Source organism: Mustela erminea, chromosome 2, assembly GCF_009829155.1.
Source record: "Mustela erminea isolate mMusErm1 chromosome 2, mMusErm1.Pri, whole genome shotgun sequence".
NCBI classification, from domain to species: domain Eukaryota; kingdom Metazoa; phylum Chordata; class Mammalia; order Carnivora; family Mustelidae; genus Mustela; species Mustela erminea.
This window is the reverse complement of record NC_045615.1, coordinates 59036687-59052629: the sequence shown is the minus strand read 5'-3', so window position 1 is coordinate 59052629 and position 15943 is coordinate 59036687.

Below are 15943 nucleotides of genomic sequence, written 5' to 3'. Positions count from 1 at the left end.
TCCAGAGGTAGTTTATATGTGATAATACATCACACTGAATGCAGAAGTAGATCTGAGGAGCTATCTGTTTTCTATTACACAAAGCTATAAAGGGATTTGCAAAAATATAAAATAATGCCAGTCTATAATCAGTTTGAATGATTATATATCAGTGTTTATTCCAAGACTATGTGAGTCAAAGGACACTTTTTCAAGGATAGCATCTCTTAGCAGGTCCATATTTCAAGACTGTGTCTTCACATCTTATTGCTCCCTTATACTCTACACTCGGCTTCACCAAATTGCTTGCCTTTCTTCTCATCTTCATAAAATCACGTTCATTGTAGATTCACATATATATTGTTTCTGGAGTATCCTTCTCCACTTTTGTCTCTGGAAAATCCCTTGTTATCATTCAAGAACCAGCTCAAGTGCTGCCTCTTCTAGGAAGATTGCTTGAACCATCTTTGCCTTACATTAAAATTAGATCCTTCCCCTTCTCTGTTTTCATATTTTGCACAGTACCTCTATTAGGCCACTTATCCCTTTGTGATTATTTGTTTATTACTAACTTCCTGACAAGAATGTAAGCTTTTCAAGGTCAGGATTTCAAATCATTTCTTTGAAAACCCATGACTAACACAGTATTTAGAACATAAGAGGAACTTAATAAATATTAGCTAGAAAAATAAGGTTTTCAATATTATTGAATCAGCTCAGCAACAGGTCATTCCCTTTTTTGAAATGTGATATCTGGAAAAGAAGAGGTATTCAGTTAATATTTGTTCAGTTGATAAATCATATTAGTTTTGGGGCAGAAGTTGTACTTGACTCTCAAGATGTAGTTTTTTGTTTTGTTTTGTTTTGTTTTTTTAAGATTTTGTTTGTTTATTTGACACAGAGAGAATGAGCACAAGCAGCGGGAGCAGTAGGCAGAGGGAGAGGGAGAAGCCGGCTCCCCCTGAGCAGGGAGCCGCATGTGGGTCCCCATTCCAGGACCCCGGGATCATGACCTGAGCCGAAGGCAGACGCCTAACGCCTGAGCCACCCATGCACCCCTAGTTTTTTTTTTTTTTTTTTTTAAATAAAAAGAATTTTGAAAGAATAAAAAGTTTGGATGAAAACTTGGAGACTGATAGCTGGAAAAATACTTCTGGGATCATTTCTCTGGAAATTAAACCTAAATTCTTTTTCATAAAACCAAGATTAATTAAGGATAAAATCACTGAGGCATAGATAATTTAAGAAAAATGAGTTAGCTATAGGCCTTAAGAAAAATATGTCAAGTGTCACTATACATAATTTATCTTAGATTTTTGACTGGTCATCCATGAAAACCATATTCTGTAAATGTTTAGATATTAAAGAATGCCATATATATTTCATGGTGTTTCTACCCTCTATGAAACCTTCAAACTCTGCAGGCAAGTCTCAGTTGCCATAGGGCTATATATGGACACTTAATCCTGAGGGATTTAAAGGAGGACATTTTGCTCAGTCAATGAAAAGCCATCAGCTTTTGCAACATATGTGCAACATTTTATGCACATAAAATCGTTTTAGGGATATGTAATTGTGAGTTTTTATTACAGAATCTTCAGGTCAAATTGTATTTTACCAGGAGATTCTGTGAGTTTTTAAACTCAGGCAGATGTAAAAGATTGTTTTTTCCGCTAACGAAGCTTGTAGTAGCTTCTTTCCAGGTACAGAAATCAGTGTGTTGGCTGCCTCACAACCTTTTCAATCTCTGCTTGTGCAAGAAGGTTGAAATACATATGTTAGACAGACCAGACCACACTCACACTCTCCACCTGACTTTCTGTATGAAGATAATTGCTAAGTTCACAGGATTTTTTGTTGGCCTTACAACTGACAGAATAAAAGGAAAAACCTACCAAACTTGAACTATAATGAGAAACTTTGACATATAGATGATTCTATGTTCTGCAAGCATCTGTTCAGTCACAACTCAATATAAAATAGTGTTTGAAAAGTCTTTTGACATTAGTTATTTATAATACTCTTTTAATACATATAATATTATAAATAGCTATTGCTTGGTGAGATCAGCATTTGAAAACCTATTTAATTCACAACATGACTGAAAAATTACACATTCATAATGAAAGATAGTACACAAAATCTAATGGCCACACTAGGAATTTAAAAAATTAATATTAAAATTTAATTCATTTTTATTATTAAAAATTAGTTCTAAAAAAAATAAAAAGCATAGTAAAGAAATGCAAAGCTTTGTGGTGATTTGCTAAGGAACTTCTGGAACTGTTAGGGGAATTTATATTTTGAGAGTGTCAGTTCTTTATTGCTTTCCACTTTGTGTGAAAATTATCTGGGGATTTTTCTTGTTAGAGACCCATCTCTGCTCCATGTTTATACCAGACAGAGTTGATATCTGGGTTGATATTTGGTTCCTTAATGGAAAAGAAATAAAAAGAAACAAGAAAAGTAAAATTTTCAAAAGTAGCCAGCATAGAAAATGACAAAACCTTAGTCATTAGATTAGTGGAGAATTAGTCAAAGATAGGATATACAGGTAGGACCAGGAGCCCAGAATGTGCAAAATCTTACCAGAAATGGAAACAGAAAGGATCTGTGTCCATGAAAATTTCATGCTTGTAATCCAGAAAGTAAATGATTATCTATAGAATATTCTCTTTGTTATTCTCAAAAAGAGTATCTCAGTTGTGATCAGCTCCTGGCAAATATTGATTTTAAAAGTATTATCCTTATCTTTTTTTGCCCAGCTGCTTGATGATAAATATCTATATTGATGCTGCCTGTAATTTTTCCCCTTCATTGACATTTTAAAGTTTATTTATGTGTTATGCAGAGAAAATCTTTGAAACACTTCTCTTTCTTAGGACTGTTTTGGTTTTTTTTTTTTCCTTTAAGTTCAAGATACAAATCCATAATAGCTCTAAGTAAGTAAATTATTAGCTAGAATTAGGTTACCCTCTAAAAAGACAAAATCAGGAAACTGAACAGCTTTCCAGCTTCTTTACACTATTATTATAGTGTAATAATAATTGACACTCGGTTGGGGGTGTATCCATAGTGATGAAGGGTAGGGACTAGCAGAGTTGACCCTATCCTACAGATTATAATATATATGGTCATGGGGCTGGAGCTAAGAGAGAGCACCAAGCATTATGAAGCATGAGTGGAAACTGGTTAATGCTAGGATTATGACCTTGGGCTGGGAAATTGTCAGGGATTTCTTGTCCCTGATGCACATATAGTAGCTCTATATGAGGTACTTGTCTAACCACTTACACTATCCCCTCCAAGAATCCCACTCACCACATCCACTACTTGCTTGTTCCTATTCTTGAGCCTTGATTAGAATTCTTTTTCTGGTGCAGTCATCTGGCGTGGGGTGGAGAAATAGAGCACGTATGATGAGGTTCCACCCCAGACAGACATTTTCCTACAGGAGGAGGTAAGGAAGAGTAGTGGCATAGAGATCCATTTCTCTTTTCCTGCCAGCGGCTCTGGGAGGTGGCAGTCTCAATGTTGATACTATCTTGATGGTGAAAAGCTACTAGGAGTCATACAAGAGCTGCATAAAATCCTTTCTTCTATATGGTCCCAAACATACCCTCTTAACTTGCTTATTTTCTTTGAACTGAATATAAGAATATTAAACACACCTATATTCAAATAGAAATATGTGCATGGAAACATATTTCAAGCCAAAAATAAAGAAATTTTGAACAGCCAAATCACTTTGAATTATCTACAGAATATCCCTTTTCTCAGGATAAATAGATATTTAGATATATGTATTATAAACATGTGTCTACTTTTATGTACCTTCTTTTTCTCTGATTCTGGAAAAAAACTCTCAAAATATTGCTTTTGAGTTGTTCTTTTGATTTTATCCCCAGAGTATTTATTCAAGAGAGTAAAATTTTGCCATTTTCAAACTGTGAGAATATGGAATGCATAAATTTTCTTAGTATAAAATACGTTTTTGGTGTATTTATGTAACTCAAAACAGATGCATCTACAAAGTTTACACATAGAAGCAGAGATTACTGAAGAAAAAGAGTCAGGTCTGGCTAGGAGAAGATTTTGGTATTTTTACCCTACGAGTGTTTCCAATGTATAAAATTGGTACTAGGTACTTGGTTCCAATGGCTGCGTTCTGGGAAGATTTCTGTAAAATAGCACAAGATGAGCATCTGACTACAGAACATTTCAGCTTTAGGCCTACAATCTTAAGCACAACTATGTTTATTTTTAAATTGACCCGGAGAGAACTCAAAGGTTGTTTCTGCAAGATTTTCTAAATAGTGGTAGCATGATCTAGTTTGAAATTACACCAAGTTTAAAAAGTTGAATTTTTCTGGCAGTTGATCAAATCAACAATATGGTAATCTGATTTGGCTGCTAAAATGAAAATGAGACTTTTAAAAATGGTTTCGGGAGTCCAGAATTTATTGTGCAAGCCACAGACTCTCTCTATGGTATGGTTACTGAAATGAGGTCTCAGTGTTGGCCCGTGGACTGAGGTATCTAGGTGAATCAGTTTCTTTCCTAGAGCAGGCATATGACTGGCAGTATTTACCAGCTCTACTAGCAGTATTTAATTGCTTTAAATAAGGTTCTTATCTATTTGCCTTCTGAGAAGAGGGAAGTCCAGCAAACACCTGTGATTGTGGGCAGGGACTGGTGGAATGAGTCTAGCAATATCAGGAAGTTATTAGGTATATGGTTCCTGGTAAGGCTAATAGAATACGTCAAACCCTTTACGGTTTCTCCCCAAAAGCTTTGTTCCTTTCTTCATTAAGTAAATGGCCACATTTTGCACCTAGATCTCCAGTGGATTAAAAATTTAAGATAGATCTGGTCTCATTCTTTCACTCAACACCTATTTGTTAAAAAAAAAAAAAACCTTTTTTTTAAAGATTTTATTTATTTATTTGACAGACAGAGATCACAAGTAGGCGGAGAGGCAGGCAGAGAGAGAGGAGGAAACAGGCTTTCTGCCAAGCAGAGAGCCCTTTGCGGGGCTTGATCCCAGGATCCTGGGATCATGACCTGAGCTAAAGTCAGAGGCTTTAACCCACTAAGACATCCAGGCGTCCTGAAAAATATTTTTATTACAGGCACATGTCAGTTACTTCCCAAGGGTTTGTGTGTGTGCGTGCTTGCATTCATGCCTTTTCCCTTTTCCCTGTTCAAATTAACAGGACTGAAAATATTAATTTCTTTCATGAAAATATCATTTTTCTATTCAATGTCTGGTAAATTAAAGCAACCACTTTTAAGGAGCTTTAATATTTTTATCATTTATACTTTGAAGATATTTAACTCTTTTAACTATTTCAGTAATATGACCAACTGAAACTTATAAAGGACCTATGAAGTTCTTTACTGAAACTTACTAACGTAGCAAGTAGTTTGTCATAAGTATGTGATAAAACATTTTTATATTTTTGATTTTAAAATCACAAGTGTAAATTAGTAATTAGACATTTTAAATTATAGTCGCAGCTCTAATATGCCAAATTAAAGATTACAAATATGTCAAATAAATAATGTACAAAGGTTATTTCTTAGTTCAAAGCATAAGTATTAGAACTACAGATTTAATTTACTTCATTATTTCTAACCTTAATCCTCAATCTTCCCAGAGTTAGACATTTTTACCCACTGATTAAATAATTTTTCCATCTCCAAGCAATTTGTTTTCCATCCCAAGTAAATTGGTGTTACCTTTTCAAAAAGTCAAGAATTTGGGGGCGCCTGGGTGGCTCAGTGGTTTAAAGCCTCTGCCTTCAGCTCAGGTCATGATCTCGGGGTCCTGGGATGGAGCCCCACATCGGGCTCTCTGTTCTGTGGGGAGCCTGCTTTCCCTCCTCTCTCCCTGCCTGCCTCTCTGCCTACTTGTGATCTCTGTCAAATAAATAAATAAAATCTTAAAAAAAAAAAAAAGTGAAGAATTTGGCTAGGAAATGAGATCTGCAGCACCTGACATTAGGGGATTTTTCTCATGATCATGAGAGACAGGTCTAGGCCCTCCAAATGGTAGATTAGATTTGGGAATTGATAGCAATAATAAATATAAAGTTTTTGGTGTGAGCAGTAGGGCAGAGAGTGATACCATTTCAAAACTAAGAAAGATAGAAGAAAAGCACATTTTAGGGAAAAAATGTAAGCTGTGTTTTCATTTTCCTAACTTTGGGGGCCAGTGGATATTGAAATGGGTTTGTTAAGAGCCTGACTAGATGTTTCTGGAGCGAAGGTTGGGTTGGAAATTAAGGTTCGAAAATCACAGGAGTAGATATTCTTTAAATCTATGGAGCTGAAGGCAAGAATGCTGGGGAGAGAAAATAAGAAGACATAAGGCTGAGAACCAGTGCGTGAAGGTTTAGAGGTTGGGGAAAGGGAAAGCACTAGAAAAGAACATCGAGGGGGTGTGTGGGTAACTCAGTCAGTTAAGTGTTGAAATCTTGATTTCAGCTCAGGTCATGACCACAAGGTCATGAGATAGAGCCCTGCATCAGGCTCCACAGTCAGTGGGGAGTCTGCTTGAGATTCTCCCCCTCTCTCTGCTCCTCCCCTCCCACACTTTTTCTCTCTATATATAAAATAAATAAATAAATCTTTTTTTTTTTTTTTTTTTTTTAAAAGAACAGCGAGAAGGAACAGTGATGCAGGAAGAAAACAAACAGCCAGCAGTGAGATACAGCACGAAACCCAAGAGAAGAGAATGCTTCAAGGAGGAAAAATTTCAAGGAGGAAATGGAAAAGGAAAAAATTTATAGAGTTGAAAGCCATATTTCAACAATTAGAACAAAAGCAAACGTGAATGGGAAAATCTGTGGGTTGGCTTAAGGAAATCATACATAATGAAAGACAAAAGGCCATAAAGATATTGCAATAATTTTAGAGAAAGAAATAGATATGGATGACATAGAGAGACAGAACATACAGAGAGCAAAAGAGCTCAGCACATATAGGACTAACAACAAAAATGTCTAAAAAAATGAATAATAAACAATTTCCTGAAATAAAGTCCAAAATTGATATCCTCATCAAATAATGGAAATTATTGAAATAAGAAGAGTGAAAGAGCCCAGATAGGGTTGTTGTGAAGATAAATTTTGTGAGGTATAAAGATATGTGCCTGGAACATATTAATCACCAACAAATACAGCTGCAGCTCTAGTTTCCCTCTTTCTTGTCCTATATTCATGCATTATTATTATTGTTAGTGTGATTATTAATTCTTGCCAATTTCATACTGAATATTGATATTGTTTAAGACTGGGTCTTAGACCCCTCTGTTTTGTCAGTGTATTCTCTCTTCTCAGGCAATCTATTCTTTTTTTTTTTTTTTTTTTTCCTTTTTTAAAGATCTTATTTATTCATTTGACAGAAAGAGACACAGCAAGAGAGGGGACAGAAGCAGGAGAAGTGGAAGAGGGAGAAGCAGGCTTCCCACTGAGCAGGAAGCCCCTTGCGGGGCTTGATCCCAAGACCCTGGGATCATGACCTGAGCAGAAGGCAGATGCTTAACGGCTGAGTCCCCAGGTCCCCCTCAGGCAATCTATTATATACACAAAATTTCATTTATCTTCTGTTCACTATGACTCTCACCATTACATCTCTACTTGGATGTCACAGAGCAACTGAAATTCAAATGCCCAAGATGTGTTTCATGCTCTCCTCCCCCTCAGGATTCCTCTGCTTTCTGGCCAGAAAGCTCAGTCCTCTTCCAGTATTGCTGATCTACACAAATGGTACCATTCCTCCCTGGGTGTGGGGGTCAAGTGATGAGGAGTCATCCTTGATCTCTCCTTTTACCCATGTCATGACAGTATCTGCTCCTGCCCCCATCATGTGTTCCTCATACTGTGGCCAGAATGATTTAGATAAGCCAGATTATGAAATTCTTCTGCAAAAATATTCCAGTATTTTTCTGTGTCATGCAAAGTAGTGGTCTCTGGTCCCTACTATTTCTCTGGCTTCATTTTCAATATTCTCCCCTTGCTCATTCCACAGAAGCTAGAATGGTATCTTTTCTCTCCTCTCATACAGCGAGAATACTCTCACTTCAGGTAACTAGCTGCTGATTCACTACTTGGAAAGCTCTGTCCTCAGCTACCCACATACTTCCATCCCTTAGTTTCTGCTCAAAGTTACTCTATTCCCTGATCTGTCTCTGTTCCTCTTATTCTTTATTTTTCTTCTAAACACCTAACCACTATCTGATGTATTTCATATCTGTCTCCTTTTCTCTCTCTTGTATTCTAAACTCAGCCACACTTTCTTATTCAATCACTTGCTTTTTGCCACAGGGCATTCGCACATAATATCTGCTCTACTTGAAATATGTTTTTCAACATCTTCCCCTGCCATTTTACCTAGTTAATTCCTTCAACTATTTTTATTTTACTTTGGGTGTCACTTCATCAGGGATGCCTTGCCTGATTCATAACTCTTGTCAGTAACCTTTATTTATGATTTATAAAACTATTTTTACCTTTTATTTATAGAACTCTTTTATGTATGTTATCATACACTTAATTGTATATATGATTATTTTACCACCACACTCAGTAGTATTTTTGGTCAACATTATGGTGTCATCTGTGTTTAGCTCATAACCACTACATATATTTGACAAATAAATAAATGAGCCCCTGGACCATTGTAGTAATCACTCTTTTTTGTTTATTGGCTTGCCATCACATCGGTAAGCTACTTTATAATAATTAACTATCTCCAGTTTCTCTTCCTTCAGTCTCCCTTATACCATTTCCAAATTAAGGTTATTAAGACATATCTCAAGTCACATCTCATCAGTGACCTTCCATTCCTTTGAAAAGAAAATGAAAGCCTCCTAACTTCAAGCCCCTCCCTCCCTTCATTTTTAGTCTTACCCTTTCTGCCTGGATAATATAAGTGTAAATGTTATTAATAATGAATTTGTCTTATTATACTGGTGACTAACATTAATTAACATTAAATAATTTCAAATAATTAAAAGAAACAAAAATGACGTTGGGGTTATGATATGGTTTATATAATCTTGAGAAAGACACTCAAGCTTATAATTGTATCATGTCATTTCTTAAAACATATCACTAACAAGATCTACAGCACTAATAGTGCACATTGCAGAGAAAGACAATTTGTTGAGTATCCCTGTTTAGTTGTACTGTAATTTTTTTAAAAGATTTTTTCTCTTATGTGAGTGTTCACTTTCATTATGGCCCATGATTGAGAAAATTCTTTCTCACTCTATGAATTGAACATATTGTCCTCTGCCTTATTGTTTATTTTTTGTTTCTCAGTTTTAAACATAATGGATCTCACTTTGGTATGATCTGGTATCCTGCATGCATTTTAACAATTGGATCACCCTAAGAAATAGGAAACAAGCTATTTTGTTTGCTGATGGGGTTAGAGTGAGACAATACCTCTCCCCATGGTGTCACCTGATGATTAAAAATTTGGAAACAGTCCCATTTAAAAGTTGTCACTTTCCTGGGGCACCTGGGTGGCTCAGTGGGTTAAAGCCTCTGCCTTCGGCTCAGGTCATGATTCTAGGGTCCTGGGATCCAGCCCCATACTGGGCTCTCTACACAGCAGGGAGCCTGCTTCCCCCTCTCTCTCTGCCTGCCTCTCTGCCTACTTGTGATCTCTATCTGTCAAATAAATATGGAACACTGGGTGTGGTGAAAAAAAATAATGAATACTGTTATGCTGAAAATAAATAAATTAATTAAAAAAATAGGAGAGTGTATGCCTTTTGTAAATGTGTTTTTATTTTATTCTAATAAATATCCAGTATTTAAATTAGTGAAAAAATTAAAAAAATCTTTAAAAAAATAAAAAATAAAAGTTGTCACTTAACTTATTTGAAATAAAATAAACATTACTGAAAAAATTTAACCTACCATACATATTTAGAGTGTAATCATCATACTCCTTCAGATTTTTACAAAACTTTACAATGTACAAAACACTGACATGCAAAAGTTATTTTTGGATATCTCTTGAAGTGTCCATACAGCCTCTATTTTCTTATTTTATAGGTAAAGATGCTGAAGCTCAGAGAGATTGTTAAGTGGGCCAGGTCCTATGTTCTGATTGTTTTTACACTATACCACCACAGCTCTCCACAAAGTATAATCCTGCAAATAGTTCTTTTGGTTCTGAGTGGTTTTATCATTTTGAAGATCTCTGGTATAAGTGCAGGGAGAATAAAAATGAAGAAATAAAGAGATTTTCAAATACATGGGTCTAATTTTCCATTTCATTTCCCTTTGGTTTACAACTTGGTGAAGCTGTTCAGAAAAAAGTTTTTTTTTGTTGTTGTTGTTGTTTGTTTTGTTTTGTTTTTGTTTTTGTTTTTATCTGGATGGGTCTACTCAAAAGATCCTTATCTACCCAGAGGATTCACAGAACTAATGATTAACCTGAGCTATCTCTAGCCCATCTGGCACCTTTCTTCTGGACTAATAAAGGGTTGGGTGGAACAGGGCTTGGTAAGTAAGGTCTGGGATTTGATCAGCCCCAACCCACCCTCTCTCAATGCCACTGTACAGGCTTGTTCCAATTCAGTTCAGAAATACTGGGTCTACCTTTAGGCAACTTTAAAGAGGGGAAAGGTGCACTTATCAGGCTAGGTTGCTCCCTGAGAATTTAGTGCTATTATATCCCAGAGGGTCACTCAAGAGTAGACTTAATATTTTCATCATATACACCATTGCTGAAGTGCAGGAGCTGTCTTATCCATGGAGTCATGTGAACTAGAAGCTACCCAGTCCGTTTCTAGGACTCTTCATGGATATTAAATAAATGGCTCAGAAGCTACCTATTATAATTATACTGCTGTTCTCTGGATGCCTAAGGCATTCATAGATAATCAATTGATTACCTCAATTGAGCCTCACCCCATTGATTATGGAAATTCAGCCCAGAGATCCCAGTATGGATCTGTATGGAATTAACACCTGTCTGGGTTTCTCTGAACAACTATGAGAAGTTTGTCTGCATGAGGACAAAGGAACTTCTCAGGAAAATTCATCTCAAGGGAAGAAAAGCAGGAAAGAAGGTGTCACCTGGATGGTGATGGTGATCTGAATTTGATTTGCTGGCTGTCAGCTGAATCAATCTTGAGCTAGTTCTGAAAAAGTGTCTGAATCCTAGGCAGAAATGGAATGGCAAGTACAGTTAAAAGAATATTCCACTAAGAACCTTATACTTTTGGGGTGTTGGTTCAAGCAACTTAAAAGGGAGATTCTTCTGATAAAATATGATATGGAGGAGAAAAGGCATTGAGTCTGCCCTTGCTTTAATACCCTATCATAATGTTTCTCTAGGCTAAGATACAGCTTGAAGATGAGGTTGTACTTCTTTTCAGAGCCATGAGCACCCATATGCACAAGTAATAACCTATTAATTAATTATTAATTGATTAATAATGCTTTATAAATCCTTTTAGATTAAGATAGTAAGGTATTAGAGATAGGCATCAGTGCTTCTCTGCTTGGCAGGCATCTTGGTCAGTTAGTTAAGGAAAAGATGAAGCTGCCTTTGTTAGTTAAAAATACTGCTGTCTCATCCCAGGAATCTGAAATTGATTTCCAGTCTCATGTAGTCAATTAATGCTTCTAATACAGGCATATTAAATGCAAGGCATGTGTGCTTTTGTCCTCCAAGCATGCAACCATGAGAAACATGGCTGATCGACCATAAAACTATTTTCTAGAGCCTAAATGTGGCCAGAGTGGTATCCTCAACACAGTACTCCAGGAAGTGACCAGAAACTAATTTGCAACCCCTGTTGCAATATGTTTTGGAACAAAAATATGGTAAACTCCTTTGATCCTAAGCTTCTTTATTGGGAAGGAAAGTCCCAGGGTAGGCTCTATTCATGCAAATGACATGTTTAAGGTAGTTACTATTGACAAACAGGGAATCCTTAAAAGAGGAACAGGCTTTCCTGAGCCAGAAGTCCCCATCTAAGAAAATTGAAAGGTTCTAGGCTGAGTGTCCAGATTATATTTTGAAGCATTTGAAATGCTGAAAGATTCTTCAGTCTGTGGTTGCCAAGTAGGTATGTCAGCTCACCATTGGTTTTCAAAAACCAAATTCAGTACAATAAAATATGTTGAATACAGTAAAGATATAAATGTAAGACTTTTCTGCTCTTGCCTTCTTTGATTCTTCTTAGAAGAAGGGTCCATTCCTGGATCCAACATAAATATGTGTATGTCGTAGAATACAACCAGATGAAAAGACATGGATCCCTGTCCATTGAGGGGCATATAAACTTTTTTTTTCAAGTAAGTGACTTTAAAGTAAAGGTTATTTTAATAACCCATTTAGTGTGGATGATGATTTCTATTGGTTTATTTAAAGAGGCCACAACCAATGGTTGGTCAGGAGAGATACTGGACTCATTTATCTATTAGTTATTGAAAAAGACAGGGTAGGAAATTCTGTTTGGATAGCATTACAAGTTATCAAAGAGAGTGGGTATCCAGGAAGTAGGTGGAAATAGCAGATGAAGTGCTTTATTAATTAAGCAATTTCCCAGTCCTGTGTGACAATATAGGAAGGACATGGGATTTGGGCTTTAGGATAAGTGGGACATTGATCAAAAGAGTAAGGGAGGAATGGTTCCAAAATCAATGCATATTTTTAAAAAATATGAAGGCCTTATCACTTTTTTTGATACTCGGGTCAGCTGGTTTCCTTGACAACAGGAGCCCAGCTCATTTAGGTGCTCCAGCTATAGCAAATGTAGGCTACTGTTGGATTATACCAAAGTCCCATCACTCTTAACTCAAAATTCCACTCATCAATGTGTGTATTTTTAATATCCCCCATTTGACAGTGTGGATGATCTTTAGTTAGTAGAGGTATGATTCATGCAGCAGTAGAGAAGAGAGACTGAGCAGCACAGGGAGGATTTAGGAGCCCAGGACCGAAACCAGACATTCAGGTACAACTCGTGCACTGAGACTGGAAGCTTCAGTGTCCTCTTTAGTGGGCTAATAAAAATAATAAAAACTCCTCTATGATACTGTGGTGTGAATGAAACAGACATTTTCTATATGCCTTAGATAGAGTGGCCAGGGAAATTATGCAACTCTGAATTAAATTTGAGTTTCAGGGGAATAATTTTTTGAGTATATTATATGCAATATTTAGGACATATTTCCAGGAAAATTTATTGGTCGCTTCTATGTATTTTTATTTGCTAAATCTGACAACCCTAGTCTTAGAGGATGAGTGAAAATAGAGCTTGCACTCTCAATGGGATTGGGACAGCCTGACTTTGGTGGACAACTGCTACAGACAGTGCCCAAGCCTGTAGGAGCAACGGTGAGTTGTCTTTATGGGGCCTTTAAGATTTTAATGGCTGAGGCAGCAGATACGTAGATAGGGATCTCAGAACAGAGCCAAGGAGTAGAAAGATGGTGGTATTTGTCAGATAGCTCAACATTGATGAGACACTTCCTGGAAGCTCCCAAGATTGAAAGATGGAAAAGGAAGGAGATTCTCCAATCAATTCAGGAGCCCAAGATAAGAGAATATACCGTTTATAACTTAAAAAAAAAAAAATCAATGAAACAAGATGGGATTGGGAGGGAGACAAACCATAAGTGACTCTTAATCTCACAAAACAAACTGAGGGTTGCTGGGGGGAGGGGGTTTGGGAGAAGGGGGTGGGATTATGGACATTGGGGAGGGTATGTGCTTTGGTGAGTGCTGTGAAGTGTGTAAACCTGGTGATTCACAGACCTGTACCCCTGGGGATAAAAATATATGTTTATAAAAAATATAAAAAATTAATTAAAAAAAAAAATCCCTGGGCAATGATGTAGCCTGAGGAAACATAGGTATGTAAGACCCAGGACAAACTCTTAACTCTGTAAAGAGCATGGTGAAATCAGAGTGTTGGGTAAATATTTATGACAGAACTGCATAGCAACCCTGAGTTCCAATGTGATTTAAGACGGTTAATCCATTGTTTCTCCCTCATGAAGAAGTAAGAATTAATAATTAGTCTGTAGGCTGCTATTTTCTCTGGTGCTGTCCTTGTGGAAGCCGGTCAGCAACACGACTCCCTCCTGGGTAATGTTTGAATTTAATTACGTTCAGGGACTACACGGAATGCATCAATTCATTAACCTTGTTTACTTCAAGATACTAAATTGATGCACTTATTCAAATAGGGTGGTTTCATATACTCATCTTAGGCCTCGTACTTGTAAAACAAAAATGTCATCTTTAGCAAGTAATTATAGCCCCAAAAGCCACAACTAGGAAACAAGGCTTTATAGAAGAAACACTGAAGATTCTATTAGCAACCAGGAGAACTCAAGGGCCTGGCTGACACGTTTTGAGCAAGGTGGCCAGCTGTAGCCCTCCATCTGTATGGCCCACACTGCCAGCCCACACCCTGAGACCCACATGGCTGAGATTTTCAAAACTGTAATTTCTGCTCATGGGGGAATGGATGATAGATTTCTAACATGGGGAGTGAAGGAACTGCCCTCCAATAATCTCTATTGAAACAGTTACATTCATAGGAGATATTATTTTTCTGTATTATCATGCCTGTCACTCTAGAAGAATATCAAAGTGTGCAAAATCTCTAATTCCATGCTTTTATGACCACAGTCAATTTACGAAGGTTTTCTAAGTCTTTTCTCTTTCTTGTTCTTTTTCTATAAGAAGTCATCTTGTAATTGGCTTCTTTGACCCAGAAATAATTCTGGAGCATCTAAACCTTAGTGCTGATCAGGTAGGCTCCTGGCTACTCTGAATCCACTAACTCTAGGCGTCTGGGGTTTCTTGACAAAATTGCCTCAGATCACATTTTCCTGGATAGCTTAATTTCAAAAGAACTTTGTCCAACACAAAGATTATTCCAGGAGTTCACAATGGCCCTAGGAAGGCTCCAACCTGCTGCATGAAAGCTGCATAGTTGAATGAGTGCTAGGGATAACAGGTGGCACTTGCTCAACATCACCAATCTAGATGGTTCCCTCTCCAACTTCTCTGTGAACTTTCTCTCCTGCTTTTTCTTCTTCTAAACCAACACTTTCCTCAACCTGTTGCAGTGGCTGTGGGGTGCTACAGTCAGCCTTGTATAAAGTAAACCCTGCAGTGAAAAAAAATTACCCATGATGGCTCAAACATCAGGCATAAAACTGGAGCTCAGTTCATGGTTTCCCTTTTCTTTTCATTCATTCATTCATTCATTCTTTCTTTTTTTTTCTTTTAAGAATTATTATTTATTTATTTGATAGAGAGAGAGAGAACGCACAAGCAGGTAGAGTAGCAGGCAGAGGCAGAGGGACAAGCAGGCTCCCCACTGAGCAGGGAGCCTGATGTGGGACTCCAGCCCAGGACCCTGAGATCATGACCTGAGCTGAAAGAAGATGCACCAACCGACTGAGCCACCCAGGTGCCCCCATAGTTTCCCTTTCCTTAACAGCCCAGAGCAAAGACAGTTTATACCTGACAGTTGTGCCCCCACTCTAACCACACCTTCATTCCTACACTCATGAAACTTTTTTCCTGCTGAGAAGCTTCTGTAATTTTCTCCTCATGTAGTCAAAACAATTTCCTGGCTAGATGAAACTGGCTATAGAACCAGAAGATTCCAATCTGTGGAGAGATCACTCAAATCACTTCACTCTAACTCCGAATCCTGATTTTCAGGTCCAATAACAAAGAAAACAACAAGAACACACAAGAATAATAATGTCAGACACGTGTGAGATGCCTCCCATGTATTCTCTCTAATGCTCAAAACAGTCCCACAAGCATTTCCAAACAGGAACACGAGGTGCACAAAGACTGAACAACTTGGTCAAGGGCATACACAGTCAGGAACTGGCAGTGCTAGATTCATACTCGGCAATGTCTATGTCCAAAACCGATGCTTCTCCTTCTAAAATGT